General features: G+C 45.8%; 1 pseudogene; it reads right to left on the bottom strand.

The window, feature by feature from the left end:
• The window catches only part of LOC131750424 (aldehyde oxidase 2-like), a 61,124-nt pseudogene that overhangs the window by 27,471 nt on the left and 13,948 nt on the right, over window positions 1-19,705 (bottom strand).

The raw sequence follows: 19,705 nt of genomic DNA, 5'->3' as shown, positions 1-19,705 counted from the left end.
GAGATTGGCTGTGACCTGAATCTGCTGCATCCTCTGTCAAGGGTCGTCTTCATGGAGTCATTTTATTTATTTATTTACTTATTTATTTTTTGCGGTACACGGGCCTCTCACTGTTGTGGCTTCTCCCGTTGCGGAGCACAGGCTCCGGACGTGCAAGCTCAGCGGCCATGGCTCACGGGCCCAGCCGCCCCGCGGCATGTGGGATCTTCCTGGACCGGGGCACGAACCCGCGTCCCCTGCATCGGCAGGCGGACTCTCAACCACTGCGCCACCAGGGAAGCCGATGGAGTCATTTTAGAGTTTAAAGATAAGGAGAGTATTTTTTGTACAATGTGATTAGAATGAAAGCAGGGCCCATGACTGTGACTTTTGTCTCTCTTTCATGATGGGCATTTCCAGTTACACTCCCTTCCTCCTCCTGGGGCTGGTGACCTTTTAAAAATTCTTTCCATAAGGTTCTTTGGGTTTAGAACATTTCAGGAAAATGGTCACATTCCTCCAAGGGAATCCCCAAGTGTGCTTTAAAAAAGCCTTTCAAAAGCTTTTCATTTACTTACATGATTTTTGCATGGGCTTTGGTACTGGTCACCAAAATCATTGAAAGTTCTTTATCCAGCATGGGGATGTCATCACAAAATATGGCTTCATCTGTGGCATATTTAAGGCCTGGTAGGTGCCATGATGGGGCATCCGACTGGATCTTGGAGGGGTTGGTGAGAATCCACACTCTACAGAGAAAGACAAGAGTTTCCCAGGAAAACTTTAATCTTCAGAAGTGACCTGGCCGATTACCAACACTCCTGATTCAGGATTGAGAAATCAGACGGTCACCCTCAGGCAACAAACACTGGAGTGGGTCAGATGAGCGTGGCAATTTAATGATGTAACTAGACTGTGGAATTGTTATTTCAGTTATGCGGCAATGCTTTGACAAAACTGTGAAGAAGGTGAAGGGGCACTCTGGTTTCCCCTTTTGGCATGTTCTTTTCCCAAGTGGTGCCCCGTACCCCTTTATTCTGGAATTCAGAGGGTCTCCCTGTCCTGCTTTGTTACCTTTCCAACGATCAGCCTGTTTACACGTAAAGTGACCATGATGATGAGGCCTAGAGTGCTATAATTCCTGAGGATGGGGGACCAAAATCTAAGCCAAAAGCCTGCTTATCGGCTGGAGCAGGCCCTCTGCTGGGAGATGGGGGACACATGGCAATGGAGTCTATCCAGGTCTGGTCTAAGGTGCCTCGGCTGCCCTTGTGATATTTTTGTGCACAAAAATATCACTGGCAGTATAAGTAAATGGATGAATTGGGAGATTGGGATTGACTATATATATATATATATATATATATATATATATATATACACTATTGATACTATGTATAAAATAGATAACTTATGAGAAGCTACAGTATATAGCACAGGGAACTCTACTCAGTGCTCTGTGGTGACCTAAATGGGAAGGAAATCCAAAAAAGAGGGGATATATGTATACGTATTGCTGATTCTCTTTGCTGTACTGTAGAAACGAACACAACATTGTAAAGCCACTATACTCTAATAAAAACTAAAAAGTAAAGGGAGCATGTGTTTATTCTGGAACTCTTCTCAGGGAGGATCTATGTGTGGACTGTGTGTGGAGATCAGGTGGCAGGAGGGGCTGTGCTCTAATAGATAATAATAGATACTTTCTAAATTGTCCTTCAAGAAGAGGGGGTTCAGTTACTTGCAGGGCTCTTGTTTTGCCAACTGGAGATTAAACATTTGCAATCAGGGCTGGAGGCCGAACCTTGCTACTGTCCTGCTCTGTCCTTCCCCGGACTCCTGGCTTAGCTACTCTTCAAACAAATGCCCAAAGAACAGCAGTTTGAAGACACTCGCAATTATTAGTCAGATGGTCCAACTGTTTCAGGTCGGTTTGGCCCTGAGAGCATCCAGCGGTAGCTCAGGCCTGATCTTAGATCCAGCCTCTCCCTGGATCGGCCTGAACAAAGGGCTAATGTGCTAGCAAAAACTAGAAAGTTAGAAGGGAAAATGACAACTTTGAAGCACTTGCTTGTTCACACAGCTACAGCTGTCTCTTAGTTTCTCGGTTTCCATTAAATTAAACTCACTGGCCTGGTACCTTTGGACTCCCTGGGGTATTGTGACCGGGAAGTCTTCTAGAGCACTTAGGAATCGGTCTGAAATTTCAGGATAACGGCTTCTGTTCTGAAAGACGTTTCAAAACAATAAAGATAAGCCGATTGGTCTATGATTAAACTGGGCTTTGAAAGTGACTTGGCTTAAGTAGCCAAGAAACCGTAAGGTTCGGGTAGCCTGGATGACGCAAATCCACAGCACCTCCCAGGATTCACTTCTGTGAATGTTCCTTGCCCTCCCTCCCTTTCCGCATAAGGAAGACCTGGACTGACTTTGAATCTGATCCTCAAGTCAGTCTGAGGAGAGAGAGGCCTGTCAGCAAGCTGGGCAGAGGCAGGAGGGGAAGCAAGAAAATCTGGGGTTGGAAAAGCCATTCTAGAACGAGCTGGGGTGGTTCATGGTACACAAAAGAACCCAAATCCTGATGATTTTCCTCAGCAGCTCAGTTTTTCTGGGAGAGCGGCAAAACTGGGAAGGCTCTCTGGGTGTCACTGAAACACACCAAGGGTCTTGATTAAGAAATTCAATGGTAGCAAGAGTTATTCTAGTAAATGTGGTGTGTGAGGGTCTTCATCTTTCTTTCTTTTCTTTCTTTTTTGATTTTGGCCTCGCCACACAGCTTGACTTCCCCAACCAGGGATCAGACCCGGGCCCCCTGCAGTGGAAGCACGGAGTCTTAACCAGTGGACCTCCAGGGAAGTCCCGTGAGGGTCTTCATCTGAATGAATGAAAACCAGACAGTTTAGGAACACTGGGCTGTTGGCGTGGGGTGTGACTGGGGAACAGGGGTGCAAGTTAGGGTGAGAGTTGTAGTTACAGTCAGGGGAGGAAAGATAGATTCAGAAGAGAGAGGGGGAGGGGGAGAAAGAGAGTGAAAATATTTTGCTTTGGTAACTTATTCCAGAAGTTTATAATCAGAAATTCTGAAAAGAAGCTACTTAAATATTAGCATATAAACCTTTTAGGTTTTTTGTGTTTTTTTTGCTTTAAAAAAATTTTTTTTTTGCTTTTAGCTTTTTTAAAATTTAATTTATTTTCTTATACAGCAGGTTCTTATTAGTCATCCTTTTTTTTTTTTTTTTTTTTCTTTGTGATACGCGGGCCTCTCACTGTTGTGGCCTCTCCCATTGCGGAGCGCAGGCTCCGGACGCGCAGGCTCAGCGGCCATGGCTCACGGGCTTAGTTGCTCCGCAGCATGTGGGATCCTCCCGGACCAGGGCACGAACCCGCATCCCCTGCATCGGCAGGAGGATTCTCAACCACTGCGCCACCAGGGAAGCCCAGTCATCCATTTTATACACATCAGTGTATACATGTCAATCCAAATCTCCCAATTCATCCTACCACCGCCCAACCTTTTAGTTTTTTCGAAAAATAAAATTTTGTTTTACATTTCATATTGAATATAAAATTCTAGAATAGGCAAAACTAATCTATAGTGTCACAAAGCAGATCAGGGTTGTTGCCTGGGGGCAGCGGTGGGAGAATTGACAGCAGAGGGGCAAAAGGGCACTTTTTGGGGTGATGGAAATACCCTATCTCTTGTTTGAGGTGGTGGTGATGCCAGTTTACACAATTGTCAAAACTCTCTGAGTTTAAATAGGTGCATTTTGTTCTATGTAATTATACTTCAATAAAGTTGATTTTAAAAGAGAAAAAAATTGTACATAGGAGGCAGGGGTCCCGTCATGTTTCCCTGCTCAGGGCACGTGGTAAACATCTGTGCACTGAAGACAGTCTGGCATCCTGAGCCTCACGCAGTAGCCCTTCAGGGCTGAGTTCCGGAAGAAGGGATGGCTGGGAACTGACAGGCTGCCCACAAGACAGTTTGCAAAAGTAGTGGGGAAGGTGGGAGCTTATGCTGCCAGGAGCACATGAAAGCCAGAGCACTTACAGGCACAGAGGACAGCTCTACTAGCTTCTTCTGTTCCTGCAGAACTTGTAGGTAGAATTTGAAGAAGAAGCTGACCACCGGAGTCCTCTTGAATGCCACCCTCCCACCTGGAGCCCAGCCTGGGAGGGAGACTTCGTCCAGGAGCATCCTGCAGGCCTCATCCAGCATCAGCTCACCCCAGCGCCTGGAGAAGGGCAGCCTCAGTGACTACTGGCACGTGCTAGATATTGGATGGTGGCGGTTCAGACACCCCAGAGTCTCATTTTATGAGTTGGATATGCACTTAGAAATCACCTAAACAAGCCGTTCAGGAAAACTGAGGCCTGGGAGGCTGCACTGAGTAGCCTGAACATGCTGCAACCAGGTATTAAATAAATAAACCATTAGGATCAATTCCATTATGAGCTGGACAGGACTCAGACTTGGACACTGCCTTTACTGAGGAAGAGATAGAGTGCCCCCAAGCAGTGGGAGTGGTAGGTACCACTTGGATGCTGCCTGGTGTGGGTTTGCTGGAGTGTTAACGTGCACAAGCCCACTGGAGCTGAACACAGCCCTGGGCCATATTTGTTGTATCCCTCACCCAAAGAGTGGCACCTAATTAATCAAAGTCAAATAAGGTTGGATTCATTTAGCAAAATTACAGAAAGAACAAGCAATGATCCTACATATAGGAGTTTCCATCTTCCCACTTGTTTTTTTTTGACGTCAAGCTTCACCATCAGGATCCAGGGTTTGTTGCGTACCTCCCTAGGAGCTGCTGGCAGGATTTTTGTGCACTGACTGTGGCAGCCCCGAACCCTCTCTAGGCGATGCCCAGGTCCTCGACGGTGTCTGTGCCCTCTCTAAAGAGGACTTGCCTGCCAGCATTCACATGGGCCAAGGCATTTTGCTGGCACTGAGCCTGTCGGAAGGCTGACACAGATTCCCACTGTGGAGACAAAAGCCGTTTGGAGTTATTTGATACATTAAAACTAAGAGCAAGTTTTCTGCTTCTTGGTGCCACTAATTAATCACTTAGACTCAATCTAAATGGACACAAAGGACGCTTGGCACAATTTGAGGACAATTTGGCTGCCTGTTCGTTCAAAGAGAGAATGATGTCCTCCCAAAGGTCCGTCCCTAACCCCCCATACCCTCAATGAACAGGAATCACTGTGCACTTTCCCTCTGAGGCCAGGATGCCTCTGCACAAAATGCCTGGAGCATTTCCACATGCTCTTATTTCCGGGTGTCGTTAATTCCAGTCTCCAGTTCCCTTTGTCCCCTGTGAGGATGGAGGAGCCTTCTCAACACAGGTGTTTTTATTTTAAAAAAAAATTTTTAACATCTTTATTGGAGTATAGTTGCTTTACAATGGTGTGTTAGTTTCTGCTTTACAACAAAGTGAATCAGCTATTCATATACATATGCTCCCATATCTCTTCCCTCTTGTGTCTCCCGGCCTCCCACCCTCCCTATCCCACCCCTCTAGGTGGTCACAAACCACCTAGCTGATCTCCCTGTGCCATGCGGCTGCTTCCCACTAGCTATCCACCCTACGTTTGGTAGTGTACATATGTCCATGCCACTCTCTCACTTTGTCACAGCTTACCCTTCCCCCTCCCCATATCCTCAAGTCCATGCTCTAGTAGGTCTGTGTTTTATTCCCAACCTACCCCTAGGCTCTTCATGACATTTTTTTTTCTTAGATTCCATATATATGGGTTAGCATATGGTATTTGTTTTTCTCCTTCTGACTTACTTCACTCTGTATGACAGACTCCAGGTCCATCCACCTCACTACAAATAACTCAGTTTTGTTTCTTTTTATGGCTGAGTAATATTCCATTGTATATATGTGCCACATCTTCTTTATCCATTCATCTGTTGATGGACACTTAGGTTGCTTCCATGTCCTGGCTATTGTAAATAGAGCTGCAATGAACATTTTGGTACATGTCTCTTTTTGAATTATGGTTTTCTCAGGGTATATGCCCAGTAGTGGGATTGCTGGGTCGTATGGTAGCTCTATTTTTAGTTTTTTAAGGAACCTCCATACTGTTCTCCATAGTGGCTGTATCAATTTACATTCCCATCAACAGTGCAAGACGGTTCCCTTTTCTCCACACCCTCTCCAGCATTTATTGTTACTAGATTTTTTGATGATGGCCATTCTGACTGGTGTGAGATGATCTCTCATTGTAGTTTTGATTTGCATTTCTCTAATGATTAGTGATGTTGAGCATTCTTTCATGTGTTTGTTGGCAATCTGTATATCTTCTTTGGAGAAATGTCTATTTAGGTCTTCTGCCCAGTTTTGGATTGGGTTGTTTGTTTTTTTGTTATTGAGCTGCATGGGTTGCTTGTAAATTTTGGAGATTAATCCTTTGTCACTTGCTTCATTTGAAAATATTTTCCCCCATTCTGACGGTTGTGGACATATATACACTACCAAACATAGGGTGGATAGCTAGTGGGAAGTAGCCACGTGGCACAGGGAGATCAGCTAGGTGGTCTGTGACCACCTAGAGGGGTGGGATAGAGAGGGTGGGAGGGAGGGAGACGCAAGAGGGAAGAGATATGGGAACATATGTATATGTATAACTGATTCACTTTGTTGTAAAGCAGAAACTAACACACCATTGTAAAGCAATTATACTCCAATAAAGATTAAAAAAAAAACAACAATCAAAAAGAACGGGTTGCTGAAAGCCTTGGTGCCACACCAGGCTACAGAGGACAGGAAGCAGGTTTTCAGGGCAGCCTTATTTTCCTTCCATCTGTTCTGAAATTTCTACAGATGACTGGACTCAGTTATGCAAAGAGGAAAAACAACTCTCAAAAGTGACCAGCAGAATTCTTACCTTTTGAGAGTGGGGAATATACACAGACTCCAAAATTCCCTCAGGCTCCAGGTCTGCAGTCGCCAGCCCAGCAAGAAAATGTTGGCTTAGAGGAATCTGTTGAAGAAAATGACATTTCTGCACAGGTGCAACAGGAATGTGAGATTATGCTGTACTCCTAAATGTCAGCAGCGGAGAAGAAAAGGTCACCTTTCTCTGCGGGGAGCAGCGTGGGGATCTGAGCACACGGCGGACCAGGCCCCCTTGTCCCTTCTGCAGGGAGGGGTGGCAGCAGCTGCGTGACATTTACTCTTGTTAGTGCACGTGCCGTGTGAACTGGGTCTCTTCCTGTCCCCAAGGCCTGTCAGACCTGTTTTCATCTTTCAGCAGAGGCTGGTTAACTAAACCTAACTTGTTCAATACTGCGATCAAGGTAAGGGCGTAACTTAAGCTGAGACGTGGTTCGTTTCCATTATTAACAGAGCTCAAATCATTGGATTTGCCTTTTGTCCTTGCCACCGCTGTTGGCCTCTAAGCGGGATACCCACACCTTTAAAGCAAAGTGAACAATTCACAAAACCTCCTTTCAGCCCTGTTGTCTCCACATGGTGGTCAGAGAAGTCCCCTCTGGCTTTAAAAAGTGGTTGTGGCTCCACAGAGGAGACGTGGTGAGGAGATCAAGCAGCAGTGCAGGGAATCTGACGTGGGTTCTGCTCTAGGCACTGCAGCGGTATGCTGATTGGAAGGTAGGCGGCAGGGGGACCCCGAAGGAGCCCCTGTGGACCTTTTCCCCCCCTGCTACTGGCCTCACCGGAGCGGACTGAGCTCAGGCTGGAGGTGGCTTTGGCAGAGCTGGGAAAACAGAGAACCTCTCACGGCCTCTGAAATTGCTGGACTTCCCGTGGGCTGTGTTGAGGTGCTGGGTATCACATCACTGAGGGAGAGTTGTCCTTTTCCTCTTGGGAGATTCCACTTGGATCTGGTTGAGGCTGTAGCATCTCAGAACGTGGCAGGGAAATGACAGGCCAGTCCACTCAGTGCTCTCTTTCCCATGTAGTGATGGAATCTACACTGACAACCTGGGCTGTGTTGACCCGGGCTGGAACATGGGTGAGGACAGGGAACCCCAGTTCCTCTATGAACGGCTCAATTTTAAATTTTAAAAATTAAAATTTTAAATTTCCACTGAGTGGCAATCTGCATCCCTGGATTCTCACCTATGGGTCATACTTCTACCCTTTGTGATCATATGAAATACATCACACGTCTCCTTGGGAGTCTAGAAATATTTGAAGGCAGCCCCATCATTCCTCTTTCTGATGTGGTTTCCAACCCCCTGCCACCATCTCCTTGCCAGGCTCCAGGGTTTGAGTCAGAGTTCTTTTTTTTTTTTTTTTTTTTTTTTTTTTGTGGTACACGGGCCTCTCACTGTTGTGGCCTCTCCTGTTGCAGAGCACAGGCTCCGGACGCGCAGGCTCAGCGGCCATGGCTCACGGGCCCAGCCGCTCTGCGGCATGTGGGATCTTCCCGGACCGGGGCACGAACCCGTGTCCCCTGCATCAGCAGGCAGATTCTCAACCACTGCGCCACCAGGGAAGCCCTGAGTCAGAGTTCTTGACAGTGAATGGGAACATTTTTGAATCACTTGAAGAGAGTTTTCAAAGGAAACATGTTCTGCCTCCATTCCCTGAATCCCAAGGATTTCTAATACACCATTTGGGGTACGTAAGGGAAGGAGCGTGGGTACTTTGAAAACTTACTTCTGCTTTCTTCTGAGGTCAAAAACTACCAGACCTTGAAGTGTGATTCCCTGATCTGAGCATTATTCTTCAGCTGTGATCTGAACAGTCTGAGGTAGAGGAGACTACCCTCTTTATTTTAGGTATTATACTTCTGTTAATGCAGCCTAAGTCTAAATTAGCTTTTTTGAAGGTCTTATCACAAAATTAGCACTCGTATTCCTACTTGGCTTATTCTGTTGAACTTGACTTAGAGTCTTCTTTGAAATATGTTATTAAATAATGTTTGTTAAATATTGAATAGTTACTTATTGTGCCTGTCGTTTCAATCTGCAGAGAACCTTTTGCACACTGATTCTGCAAATGCCTATTTCAACATTTTGGTGAGGTTAAGAAATAGGTGCAGTGGGCCTCGTGATTGGCCCGAGGACATACGGCCATGTTCCAGATCTGCTGGCCCGCCAGGCTCTTCAGGTGCTTCAGGAATGCTTGGTATGTCTGGGTCTTCTCCCGGAACTCAGATACCCTCTCAGTCAAGATGTCCTTGACTTGAGCCAGACTGCAGGCAGCACCTATTGTCAGTGCTGGAAAGCACATTGTTTTTACAGGTGATGTGGGAGGAGCAACTGGATTGTAATCATGGCTCCAGGGCCTTGGTGTCCAGCTAGTGCGGTGGTTCTCCACACTGGCTGCTTAGAGAATCACCAGAACTCAAACAGCACAGATGCCCCACTCCCACGTCAATCAAATCAGAATCTCTGGGTGCAGGGCTTTATCAAAGTCTCCCCAGGGAGTTCTCCTGGGCAGCCAGGGTTGGGAACCCCTGGGTTGGTCTACACTCTTTGAATGAATGCAAGAAAACAGAGGCCAGAGAGAAGGGATGACAGTAAAAACTAGCAGGTGGCAGACTCTACTAGAACTTTCCATGACTCCCTCCTGACTGACCACAGTGAAGCTATGCAAAGCTGTTTTGTGATTAAGGGGGATAAATATGATGACATGAAAACAGTCAAAGGTCTTTCAGTTTCCTAGGTCACAGTCTAAAATCAATAATTCTTTTACTGTTGATTTGCACCTCTACAGGTAGCCTTGATATTCAAAATCGTCAACAACCAGTTCCAGGAGGGGCACCGGCCAATCAGAATGAACACAGCTCATGCAAGGAACTGCCCTAGGTATTACGTTGGTTGTTGTTAGGTGTGGAGATGTTGGGGGTTCCCAGGGAGGGTCTTGGGGGGCAGGAGCAATGGAAGAGCATCCATCTAGGGGGATCAGGGCAATGCTATTTGCAGGCTGGCAAGGAAGTAATTCAGAATTTAAAAACCGTTGCAGCCATACTCGTGAGTATTGGCAGGATATTAGCACTGGCTTTGGGCTTCTTTGTAGTAGGGATGTAAAGGGTTCAGATCAATCTTTGAAAATGAAGAAGTCACCAAACCATCAGGAGGTGACTTAGCTGGACTTTAAAAATTAATCTCTCTGGGGTTTGTAGTATGAATCTCTAACACGTAGAGTCTGATTTGACATCATTTCCAAGGCTGGGTTCTAACCGCAGTTAGTCTGTTTTTTAACAGGTTGTGGGCTGGCCTTTGATTTTTCTCTTGTGGATTGATCGTGGAGAATATTTCACCCTCCCACATAACTTTATTTTCATCAGTATTAGCAATGTACTCGGCACAATACTTCCCCCACCCCTGCCAGCATACACGCACAACACCCCCCTGCTGCTTCAATGATCAGAGCTAACCTAATTGATTAGGGAAACCACTAGTTTCTCCTCATTATCTGTATGCTAAGCAAATCTTGCCTAAAAGTAACTAAACTTCTCCTCTGCCCTGGAGCGTCTCTCAGCTGAGAGTCCTCACCCTTTTTCTGCTTCAGCATCTCATACAAGGCACTCCGTAACACGGGCTCCCAACCCAGACCCACCAGGGATGGTCTATTGCTTCCCATCACTACAAGTTCCAATAAAGCTTGGTCTCTAACTTCTGCAAAATGCTGCCTTCCCTTTGCCTGCAGGAGTACTGGGAAGACCAAGTTTGTTTCCTATCACACAGTTCCTCCTACCCTATAGACCCAGAGCCTTATTCGTAGGGAAGAAATCAGAGACAAAGACATCATTATTATTATCATTACTATCTTTTTAAGGTCACGAGCATCACACAGACCCGTGTAATAATCCCTTATTTGACACAGAACAGGGTACTTGGAGGAAGGAAGAGCCAAAAGCCCTAGGGGAGAGAAAAATGCCAGCTGTTGCTACTGCCTGGGTTCTCAGAAGTATGGATTTCAAACTCAGGCTGAGGCCAGACAATCCACTTGGGGGCTTTCCTTTGGCTTTTTCCACTGCTCACGTTACCCCCTCACTTTGTGCCAGGCCTGACATAGCTGTACCGAGGAAATTCTATTTACTGTATTTCCATTCATATTTTATTCCATCTTTGGTCACAAAACCTAGCCTGTATGTCAACAGAGTTGAAAAGAGCCTTGTCTTTGTTTGATTCTCAGAACATGGATTTTGTTCTAACTCCACGCTTCTCAGGGTTTGCGGGCCTATGGGTTAAAGGTGCAGCAACTTTCTGGAGCACTTGCTACGCTAAAGATTTTGAGGAAAAAGAAGTATACCGAGCCAAGCGTGTACGTGACACGGATTAGCACACAACATTTAAACAAGCATAAGCTGTCAAAGAAACTGATTTCCTGCGGGGAGACTGCAGGTGGTGGTGGTGGGTACATCTGGCTCCCATGTACCCCTCCCCCAGCAGTGTCTTTCATTCTTCTGCACCTTAGGAAAAGTTTCGGCATCCTGGGAAAGGTCCCTGGAGGCCACTAGAGAGTACTCACACTTCAAGTTTAAGGGGCCCCCAAGGAAAGTGCATTGTTTGTTTCCTCAGATTTTAGAATCTGGCTCTACTTTGCCCGCAGAGTCCAAATTGATAAATAGCCAAGTGGCCAGGCCGTGGGGTGGGCCTGGGGGACTTGGAATGGCAGTAAAGACAAGAGTTCTGGATTGGAAGTGGGGGTTGTGTGGCTTGATGACCCCGCCACTGGCCAGTTTGGGGACCTTGGGCAAGTCCACTTTCCTTGAGTCCTGGCCCTGGCGGAGGTAGAGATAGGGGCTCAGTGGGGTGGAGAAAGTCTTCCCCCTCCTTCAAACAGAGCAAGTTATTTTCATTTACTAAGATTCGTTTGAGGACAGGGTTGTGGTGCCGAAGACAAGTTTGAAAACCGTGGGCTAAACGATGCCTGGGGTGAAGATGAGGGGAAGGGTTTTCGGCTCTTGACCATCTGCTTAAGCTACTTGACTAAACTCCCAAACCACCCATTTTACTATTCCCTCTTTCTCTTCTCTCCAACCCCAAGATTTCAGATAAATCTAAGCACCTTCTCCTCCTCTTCTGGGTGGTATGCAGGTGTGCTACCTGAGTTGTCCCAAGGCTGAAGCTGTGAAGCTGTGGTGCTGGGCAAAACCAGGAAGGGTCCCTTTCCTAGCAAGTGGGTGCGGTGAGGCCAGGGAAGGGCAGGCTTGCTGGTCTGCAGCACGGTCGAAGTCTGGCTGATGATGGTTCAGGCCGGGAAGGTAGGAATCCTGGATGGCAGTGATACAGCCAAGGTGGGTCCCCTCCCCTGCCCACCTCCAACCTCCAAAAACATACGGTGGCCTACCAGTCATTCTGGACTAAAGCTTTCAGTTCAGTCAACCTCTCTGTTGCCTGAGTTAAGGAAGTCATTATTACCACTGCCTCCCAAATTCAAGTTTCTGACCCACTCATTTGTTTGTTTGTTTTTTGCATTAATTATTCGTCAGTAATTTAGCACATGTATGCGTGTATCTGGGACAGGCACATATATGCTAGGAGATCTGGGGGATGACGGAAGGACTAAAATAAGGTTCCTTTTGCCAAAAGGTTTGCAGTGCATCTTGAAGGCAAAGCCTTGCATGTTTCCTTCCTACTCTGTGGGTGCCAGCTTGCCTGATGCAGTATCTGTACGTAAGCGGCCCTTAAGGATGTTTTAAGTGACTGGGGGTGTTTGCCCGGGCAGGTTTTTGTCTCATTTGGCCTTTTGCCATTATCCCCATGAGACAAGTGGCATTTGAGTGCCAGACACTGCATCACCTACTTTCCTCCTGCGAACATCCTCCCTCCCTGGAATTGACCATCCAACCATTGGAGAGTGCTGGTTCTCTCTTGCTGTCTTCCCATTAAAGTGACACTGCAAGACCGTGGCTTTTTTTTGTGTGTGTGTGTGGTACGCGGGCCTCTCACTGTTGTGGCATCTCCCGTTGCGGAGCACAGGCTCTGGACGCGCTAGGCCCAGCGGCCATGGCTCACGGGCCCAGCCGCTCCACGGCATGTGGGATCTTCCCGGACCGGGGCATGAACCCGTGTACCCTGCATCGGCAGGCGGATTCTCAACCATTGCGCCACCAGGGAAGCCCGAGAGACCGTGGCTTTTTATAGGCAAGACTCCTGCAGCTGACTGCAGGGCCTTGAATGACATTATCCAAGTACCTTATATTCTGTGCAAAGCTTTTGACAGTAAAGTTTCATGGTGGAGATATCATATCACATCAGAAAAATGATGAAGAGTTGGAAACAGGCCAGACAAGATAAATGTATGAGGAGGTTCTAAACTATATAGCAAGTGTTAAGTTTAGTGCAGGAATCGGTTCATTGATATTTTACGAAGAACACCTGGAACTCACCATCACTTGTTTTAGACACCATAATGAGCTCAGAAATCCTAGCAGGAGAGAGGAGAACTGGGTGAAAATGTCCTTGAGATTTCAACACAGGTCCTGAAAGTAAATGCATTATATATTCTAGAGAGAGTTAGGAAAGAGAAAATGCAATTTTTTGGCTTTGAGAGTTTCTCATAAAAATATTCAGATGCTAATTTTAAAAACTGGCAATAAATGTGTATAGATGTGAAAGCAGTGGCCATACACCCTGCCAAGTAATTTTATAGCACAGGCTCTCCTGGTATATGTGTTTATTTATACTCTCTACATGTATATAAAAATAGGAAATAAAATGGATGAGAGGTTCTTAGAAAACCCTTGCATGTGGGCACCAGGAGACACATATAAAGATATCTGTAATAGCAAAAACTTGGAGAACACTCCACATCCTTGAGCAAAAGAATGGATGAGCAAATTGTGCCCTGGACACACGATGGAAGCACAGTTACACGCAACAATGTGGGCGAATCTCAGCTCAAGAATGTTGAACGCACAAAGCAAATTGCAGAAGAATAATACCGTGTCAGTCTATTTATGTGAAGTTCAAAAATACGCAAAACTGAGGGACATGGTGCCTAGTTACTCAAATTGCAGAAGAATAATACCGTGTCAGTCTATTTATGTGAAGTTCAAAAATACGCAAAACTGAGGGACATGGTGCTTAGTTACTCAAATACATGGGGTAAAATTGTAAAAATGAGGAAGAGACTGACCAACGTCCTATTCAGGCTAATGAGTGCCTCCGAGAAGAAGGCGAGGGGAGGGCCTGTGGTTTGGGAGGGCCCACGGGGCACTCAAAGTTCTTGGTAAAGCTCTGGTTCTTAAACTGGGTGTGGTGATAACTGGGTGTGCATTGTTAATATATCCATACATATTTTATAAAATTCTATTTTATTTAACAAAAACAAAGTTAAAAAGGACAAAGTAAATTAAATGATAAACAGTCCTCTAATACTTTTTTCCCACACCTCAAGAGGTTACACTGCATACTCCCAGGGTAAATGTACCTCCAACTTTGGAGACCATTTTACTATAATAATATGATATTTGTATTAGACTTTAATATTGTATATATAATTTATATACGAGTCTATATAGCACATATATGCTAGTATTTATAAAAATATATAGTAGATATAAAAATACTATGTTATATAAATAATTATTATATAATATACAATATAGGAGTACATTTTATGATACATTATTATACCATTTTTATTTAAAAAATGAGGTTTTTATCCTTCAAAAGTAGTTTCTGTAGACTGTGAGCAGAGTCGGGGACAGGAAGTCCAGCTCAGCACAAATGGTGGAGTGAGAACCGTTGCAACCACTCACCCAGCGAGGTGTTGCCAGGATGAGAGGGCCTTCCAGGTGTTTTGCTTTAAGCTCCAGGAGGTCCTTGAGGGCCCCAGGGGAGATCCAGGTGACGCTCTTTCCATGAAAGGCCAGGGTTCGTTTTTCTGGGTTCTCTGCCATTCTCTACGTGCAAATAACAAGGTGTGTGCACCTGTGCACACCTGTATTCCTGGGTTATGATAGATCCTAGGTGGAGGTATGTTCCTCTAGAGAGATTTCAGAAGTTCTGGGGTCCCCCTGACCAAAGAGACACTCACTACACCCATTGGCTAAGGCCTGAATTTCCATAATTAGATATTTACTCCTTTAGCTTAAGCCTTGATAATGTGTAGTTCTTTGGAGGAAAGCGACAATATGAGCTGGCATCTGTCACTGACCCTTCGGTATAGATTAATTCAACATAATTTAGTATCATGGTCTTAAGAATCATAATTATACGAATACTCCTAAATTAGAATCTTCAGCTTTTCCTCTGAAATCCTGAACGAGTACTCAGTGTCTCTCCTTAGATGTGTTACTAGGCATCTCAAATTTAACGTGTCCAAAACTGAGCTCCCCATATCCCATCCCCCTCCAAGCCCCAGAAAAGGACCCCCCCAAAGGCAAAAGGCCCTGCTCCTCCGGAGGTCTTCTCCTTCTCCGTAAATGGCCACTCCCCTTTCCAGCTGCCCAAAGCCCCGGAGTCAGCAGTGACTCCGCTCTCTCTCCCACACTCTGCAGCAGCGGTCCCCAACCTTTCCGGCACCAGGGACTGGTTTCGTGGAAGACAGCTTTTCCACGGACGTGGTGGGGGCGGGGGCATGGTTCAGGCGGTAATGCGAGCGCCGGGGAGCAATGGGGAACCGCGGATGAAGCTTGCTTGCCCGCCGCTTACTCCTGCTGCGCTGCCCTGTGCCTCAACAGGCTGCGGCCCGGTATCCGTCCGCGGCCGGGGTGGGTGGGCACCCCTCCACCCCTCCCACCCACCCCTCCCCTACATCACATTCATCAGGAAATCTTGTTGGCTCCTCTTCCAAAATGTATCCAGAATCCACTCCCTCCTCACCACCTGCATGCTGGCCGCCTGGTCCAGCATCACCATCCTCAGGACGACATTAGTGCCCTAATGGGCTCACTGCTCCTTCCCTCGCCCCCTCCGCAGGCTATTCCCATCCCAGTAGCCAAAACGACCCCGGATCCCATTACAAGGTTAATAGGAGCGTACCCCTCTTCTGTCCAACCTCTCTGATAGCTTCTCATCTCAGGCAGAGGAAAAGCCAAGTAGTCTTAAGTTCAGCATGGTCTGATCTCTCCGGTTCGCCGTGCTCCAGCCAGGCTGGCCCCTGCTCCGTCCCTGGATCAAGCCCGGAGTTCTCCCCTCCTTGGCACCTTTGCACTTGCTGCCCCACTGCCTGGACTGCTCTCCCCCCATGTATCTTCGTGTCCAGTTCCCTCCCCTCTTTCAGGACTTTCTTCAAATGTTACCTTCTCAGAGAAGTTTTCTCTGGCGGATATTTAAAGTTGCAACCCCCTGCATCATCCTATCCTCTTTCTCTGTTTTATTTTGTTCTCCTTCTCACTTGCTAACACACTATATAACTTATCTATTATCTTGCTCATTGTCTGTCTCTGCCACCAGCTTACAAACTCCTTGGGGTCAGGTCTGTGTGAGTTTTGTTCCCTGTTGTATATTCAGTACCCCAAACAGTGCCTGGCACATTGCTGAATGATGAATCTTTGTTGAATGCATGGATAAACACATCAGAATCTTTCAGAAATAGGCATTTTATGGAATGGGACCACTGGATGTTAGAGAGGAAAGATTGAGATGCTGACAGAGGGAAGGCTGAGGTATCGGGAGGTCCTGGAAGTGCCCCTTGAGGTCAATATCTGGAAAAGGCTGGAAAGGCCAAGTTAGAAGCTGAGAAAAACTGGATTGCTTGGGACAGTCAATAGCGACACACTGCAGATGACAATGATGGGAGTAATGATGAAATCGCTTTAAAAAATAGCCTCAGCTGAGGCTTTGGGGAAAGTGTGCAGGACAACAGCCAGGGCTTGGTGAGCTGGACAGGGACAGGCATACTGGTTTGATCAAGCATCTCCACAATTTGATAATTTCACAGGACGGAAAGTGTGGTTTTAGAAAACTGAGCTTATAACCAGTGGCATTGAAACAAGCACATAAAACACCCAATTCATCTTACCAAGAGTTCTGGGGGAAATATGAGCTCCTGGGTAGGGTCCAAGGGCTGGAACTCCTCTTTTGCAAATAGCTCCATGCAAATCTTTATAAAGGGCAGAAGAAGATGGTTATGTCAGCCCTGCTTAACTGGAAACAGCATTGTAATTCTTTACATTAATTAGGCAAAATGAACGTAGTAATAACTATCTGATTCTCCTTGTATGGGAAAATAGTTCAAACCAAATAGTTTTAAATAAGAATCTTGTTGTAAGAGAAATACTGATTTGACACTAATGTGATGTTAAAGAAAAGAGTATTCTATTAAATAGTTCAAACAGTACCCTGTGAAACACCAAGACAGCCTATGAAAAACAATCACAGGTCAAATAAATTTGGGAAACCCTCTCCACTGTGCCCCAACCTCTATCCCCTCACCTGTCAAGTCAGGATTCAAAACTCTGAGAAGCCCTATAGTTTAAGTAAAAAAAAAAGACTCTAAACATACAGATCCATGTGTAAACACACACACACACACACACACACATACACAAACACACACCACTTGCTTTAATAACAATAGTTAATATTTATGGGGTGCTTACGTTCCAAGTACTTTTACACGTATTAATAATTTACTTAATCCTCACAACAATTGTACAAAGAAAGTAAATTATCAACCCCACTTTACCTATTTAGGAAACTAAAGCACAGTGAAAAGTTACCCAAACTGAAAGTTACCCAAACTGAATCAAACATATTTTAGCTTTGGAAACACTTATTCCCAGGAAACCTTCTTAAAGAGAAAGGCAGGTTGGGAGGGAACTGTGGGATGCAGGGCTAGAGGGCTGTGAAGTGGGGAAGAGCATGGGAGATAGGGAGACAGACAGGTCTGGGTTCCTTCTCAGTTCTGCCATGACTTGGCTCTCTGACCCTCTCAATGGAAAGGTACTTAACCTCTCTGAAGATTAAATAGAAATAATGTCTTTTTTTTTTTTTTTTTTTTTTTTGTGGTATGCGGGCCTCTCTCTGTTGTGGCCTCTCCCGTTGTGGAGCACAGGCTCCAGATGCGCAGGCTCAGCGGCCATGGCTCACGGGCCCAGCCGCTCCGCAACATGTGGGATCTTCCCAGACCGGGGCACGAACCCGTGTCCCCTGCATCGGCAGGCGGATTCTCAACCACTGCGCCACCAGGGAAGCCCAATAATGCCTATTTTGAAGGGTAATTGTGACAAGTAAGTGAAATGACCTGACATTTGTCCAATATTCCCCTGCCTTTTTTCCTGTCTCTCTGAGGTCTTCCCAGGTTGCAGAAGGAAAACTTGCAGTTATTCCTTGTGTAGGTTAGGACCCCAGACTGAAGCATAACCGGCCAACATCTGAAGGATCAGTTTTTGTGTAAGTTGGAATTAGAAGTATAGGCAGTACCTGAGGTCAATAATGTGGTGTATGTCTAAAGCCTAGAAGCAAGATAGTGTCTGAGAATTAAAATGTAAAACAAACAAAATGAATCAGAGCTGAGGAATTGAAGTTCCCCTAAACAGGGACCGGGCCAAGACTTTACAGTTACCCTATGGAAGAAATTAACATAGCTTCAAGAGAAGGGAGTGTCATGGGGCAGACATCTGCCATCCAGCAGGTCTACCTGATGGATGGAGGGGCGTCTTCTATGATGTTACCCTTAAGATTATCCAACTGCTCTGCATCCATGGTCATCAAGCAACCTTCCCCTTATAATGTGGCTTCCTGTGCGTCTTTTCGTATAGGGAAAGGACATGTGGCTGAGTGATCATAAGATCCACCTTAAAATTGTGTTTCTCTTTATAAGGAATATTGGGGCACAGTCTAGTTTAAATACGTTCTTTTGCATTGGGTTAAAGTGATCCAGGTGGACCCCAGAGCGCAATCATTGCCCAGATTGAAATCCCGGGGTGTTAAGGATAGAAACAGATACAGCAGGGAATGACGGGCTCAGTTTTGTCTAAGGCCAACTGTGTTCTCTTAGTTTTCCATGTCTACAGGGAGCAGACTCTATTTATCCTATACTCGAACTAGGAATTCTCTCTAAGTAATTTCTTTAAGAGCTTGGCTGTGGGTTTTTTTTTTGAAACTAGTGTCTCTCAGAGAGCAAAGCCAGAGACTGGTGTGTTTCAGGCTGGACTTCCCAGCTGTGGGAGCCATGAACTCGCCATGCATCTTTGGACAGGTTCCTCAGCCTTCCTGACGTTGCAGTGCCCTCTCTCTGCAAAGGAGGAGATGGTGATAGAGGCCAGCTCTGCATGAGTAGGGCCAGGCAAGGATGGGACTCCTCATAGTTGGGGTAGGTCTTTTTTCTCTTGTCTGAGTGGGTTTATGTTTTATTGTTTCAGCCTTCCAGAGAATGAAGGGGGAAATCAGAGCGTGGGCTTTGAATCACCACTTTACCCAGATCCCAAATGAAAAGTGCCTTATTCGTGCCTGCACCTTGGACGTTTGTAAGTAAAGCGGAGAATGACCATCAAAACTCACAAGCACAGTTGCAGCACTGGCCGGCATTAAGCGATACTCTCAGGAAAAGGACAAACAAAGGGCCTCACGTCACTTTTCCTGTCGAGCAAGGAAGAATCATTTTCTCCCTGATCCAGGCAGCATTTTCCTGTTCCTTTCTGTTGACAACCATTTGACTCCTAGGATAGTGAAATGCCTTGAGATGAAAAACTTTTCAACATGTAAATGGGTGTGTGCCTTGAAGGGTTTGACAATTTAAATGAGGCTCCAAACTTTTAAAGTCACGTTTGGTGGTTTCTACTGGAATACGGATAATCACAAGATCTTTCTTTTTCTTTACATTATTTAAGTACAGTGATA

Source organism: Kogia breviceps, chromosome 2 (genome assembly GCF_026419965.1).
Source record: "Kogia breviceps isolate mKogBre1 chromosome 2, mKogBre1 haplotype 1, whole genome shotgun sequence".
Taxonomy (NCBI): Eukaryota; Metazoa; Chordata; class Mammalia; order Artiodactyla; family Physeteridae; genus Kogia; species Kogia breviceps.
The sequence above is the reverse complement of the archived record's forward strand: the minus strand, read 5'-3'. Positions and strand labels throughout refer to the sequence as shown.